The sequence below is a fragment of the Hibiscus syriacus genome, unplaced genomic scaffold (genome assembly GCF_006381635.1).
Source record: "Hibiscus syriacus cultivar Baekdansim isolate YM2019G1 unplaced genomic scaffold, ASM638163v2 tig00110151_pilon, whole genome shotgun sequence".
Classification (NCBI taxonomy): domain Eukaryota; kingdom Viridiplantae; phylum Streptophyta; class Magnoliopsida; order Malvales; family Malvaceae; genus Hibiscus; species Hibiscus syriacus.
In genome coordinates this window covers 3,248,866-3,252,583 of record NW_024062603.1, presented here as the reverse complement: position 1 = coordinate 3,252,583, position 3,718 = coordinate 3,248,866, and the positions used below count along the sequence as shown (strand labels likewise).

The window sequence follows — 3,718 nt, the reverse complement described above, 5'->3', positions numbered from 1 at the left end:
CTTTAGTTCCACGCTGATTTGAGCTTAAAAACTTAGACAGAGAAGGTCTCAGCTTTCTCTATCAATCTTACTTGCCGTGGTATTTCTCTGTGAGAAACTTGAGGGAATGGCATTCTAAGCATCCAAGAGGAGCTAGTTCGCTGGGGGCAGTTCTTGGTGGCCGAGGGAAGCTCCAACAGTGCACGTCGAAGGCTTTTTCTCCTCCCCTTAGCTCTTTGCTTTCATATTTTGTTATTAGGTTGTAAGGAACAAATGAAACTTGCTTTATGCTTGTTTATTTCAAATCCCACCATGAACTAAGCCTATTTGGTGGGAGTTCACTTGGATGTTTAAGTTTTATTTCAATGAATGGTTGTTTTTTATATGTTATAATCTATTTTGTTTATGATACTTATTGCCTTAAGGTTGTAGGAGCTACGAGACTAGCATTCCTTAGTAGATTCTTTGGGTTCGAGAGAATACCGAGATAGCAGATCCTTAGTGTTCGAGAGAAACTAAGGAGGAACTACATAAAGAAGGGGTTCTAGGTAGTAACAAGACCTAATCCACCTTAAAGATAAGGCTAGGATTTTATTCGACTAAAAGAGTTTTGCATGAACGATAGGTTAGATGTTAATGCTACCGTAAAAAGGTATTGCCAAGACATATGTTGTTATCTGGACCAATAGGATCACTGTAGGGGGCTTACGCTAATCGGTTTTCCCTGGGCATCTTCAATATGGCGTCCCTTACTAGAGATAGCATAGGGCACTTTAGGAGACTCTGTCGGGCAGAAGAGGCATAAAGATTAAACCATTCGGAGAAATAGACTTAGATTTTCCTAGTGACTCCTATCACTCATTCCCAAAGCAGCTTGTCATGAGAGAAAGCTGAAGTCATATACATTAAATCCAGTATTTACATTTTATGTTGCCTTGACATTTCTATTTGTTGCACTTATCACAATTAAATTTTCCACGACATTTCAATCCAACTTGCCACGACATATTCAATTGCGACCACATTACCACCATTCCATTTCCACGTCAGTCATTCCATTTTGCCACAGTATTCTCATTTTTACATACCACCACTAACTTTACTTAAATGACAAAGTAAAGTGCCTTGACAAACCCATTTGATTTCCTCAATTCCCTGTGGAGACGATACTCAACTTATCACTGTATTACTTGTTCGATTGTGTATACTTGCACATATTTCCGCACCAATATTTAGTACTCACAAAGAGCGGACAAGTTTTTGGCGCCATTGCCGAGGAATTGGCAACTGGAAGTTAAATTGTTTTGTCAGAGAATTTTTATTTTACTTGTTTATATTTCTTCTATATAGTTTTACTTTTATTTTTCTTATATTTTTCTTGTTTTTCTTGGTGTATGACCAGAGGACATCCTGACGAGCCATTAGAGCCAGTTGAACCTGAGATCGATAGGCTTTTTAGGAGAAGAAGACAAGCTCAACGTGCAAATATGTATCAAATCAAAAATCAAGGCATTGGTAATGAGGGTGATCAAATGCCGAGGAAAATCCAAATGCTGGGAATACAATCAAACCTCGTGCTATTCGTGACCATTTAAACCCGATCTTAGACGACTTAAATCCTGGAATAGTGGCACCAGAAATTCAGGCAACCCACTTCGAGCTCAAACCTGTCATGTTCAATATACTGAATTCTATAGGGAAGTTTGGGGGCATGGCAAATGAAGATGCCAGACAACATATTCGTAACTTCTTGGAGGTGTGCGATTCTTTTCGCCAGCAAGGAGTACACGAAGATGTTCTAAAATTAAAGATATTTCCATATTCTCTGCGTGACTGAGCAAGGGCATGGTTGAGTGGCGTTCTAGTGGGTTCTATGGAGTCATGGACTGATCTGTGCAAAAAACTTTGCTGCGATATAATCCTCCGAACATGAACACCCAACTGAGGAATGACATTGCTTCTTTTCGTCAAGATGATGACGAGTCATTTTATGAATGTTGGGATCGTTACAAGGGATTGCTTCGTAAATTCTCAAATCATGGTTTTCAGGATTGGACGCAAGTGGTGATGTTCTATAATATAGTTAATGCACCCACGAGGATGATTCTAGATGCCTCGGCAAGTGGGCATTACTTGAAAAATCACCAGTAGAGGCATTTGACATTCTGGATAGGATTGTCACTAATGATTATCAATTTCCATCCACAAGGCTTGGACTTGGGCGAAAATCACATGGAGCTTTCGAGCTAGATTATAAGGATTCAGTGTCCGCCCAACTTGCTGCTATCACCAATATGTTAAAGAATTTGCAAAGGCCGAGTGAGGTGAGAAAAGTGAAGGCAGCCAATTCATCATGTTTATTATGCCACGACAATCACAATGAGAGTGACTGCCCGACCAATCAAGAATCCATCAACTATGTCGGCAACTTCAACCGAGGCAACAACAACCACTGTTCTAACACATATAATCTTGGATGACGTCAACATCCAAACTTTTTATGGGGTAATCAAGGAACCAACAATGCACATCAACCAGCTCAGCAGAAGAATTTGAATGACTCCCAGGGTTTTCAATCGAATATGCCATGGCATAATTCTAACAATGGAGAGCCATCTTCATCTAACACTAGTTCTTTGGAGGCCACAATACAAGAATTCATATCAACAATGAAGAAAATGTGCAAGACGATACGACCTCCATCAAAAACCAAGGGGCCCTGCTTTAGAGCCATAGTTCGTCGTTGAGGGTGTTGGAGAGTCAGGTTGGTCAAATTGTCATGGCATTACAATAACGTAGACAAGGACATCTGCTGAGTGACAATGAAGTCACAAAACCTCATGGCAAATAGCAATGCAGTGAGCTAACACTCCGAAGTATTACACGTATTAATATTGAAGACAAGTTTGAGGGAAAACCGAAGGATAATTCACCCCATTTAACCGTGGAAGCTGAACAAGAAGTGTTGGAAGAAACACCAGAGGAAGAGGAAAAAGCTGAGGGTTCATCAAGTAAAGAAACTGAGGGGCAAATAAAATTGTCAAGGCAGCTTCTGTTCACACCCCGTCAGTACAGGAAGTCAGACCCCCACCTCCTTTTCCGCAAAGACTGAAAAAGCATAACGAGGATATTCAATTTAGAAAATTTGTTGACAATCTGAGTCAACTTCAAATAAATGTTCCTTTTCTGGAGGCTATGGAACAAATACCTACATATGCTAAATTTCTCAAGGAAATTGTTACCAAGAAGAGAAAAGTGGAGCAGTACGAGACAATTGCCATGATAAAATAATTTTGCTCTTCTTTAAGCAAGCTGCCACCAAGGAGACATGATTCGGCAGTTTTATTATCCCATGTTCGATATGAGACAAATTTGTTGGGAAGGCATTATGTGACCTTGGCTCAAGTGTGAACTTCATGCCTAAGTCAATTTTCGTGAAGCTTGGGATAGGAAATGCGAGACTCATATATGTCATATTGTAATTAGCCTATCATTCACATGTGCGTCCTGAATGGCGAATTAAAGATGTCATCATGCGGGTTGACAAATTCGTTTTTCCAATTGATTTATGATTTTGGATGTTAGGTTGACGCCATAACACCCATTATTTTGGAGACACCCTTTCTAGCTACCAGTCGTATTCTCATCGATTGCGAGAGAGGTGAGCTAACCATGAGAGTGGTTGATCAATATGTAACTGTGAATGTCTTCCTATCTCTCAAATACATGGATGACTCTG

At 40.0% G+C, this 3,718-nt stretch overlaps 1 non-coding gene across 1 annotated transcript; it reads right to left on the bottom strand.

The window, feature by feature from the left end:
- Positions 1-1,917: 1,917 nt before the first annotated feature.
- On the bottom strand, positions 1,918-2,024 carry LOC120215681. Its single transcript, XR_005524986.1, has one exon. It is a non-coding gene; the product is annotated as a small nucleolar RNA R71 (small nucleolar RNA).
- Between the last annotated feature and the right edge of the window lie 1,694 nt (positions 2,025-3,718).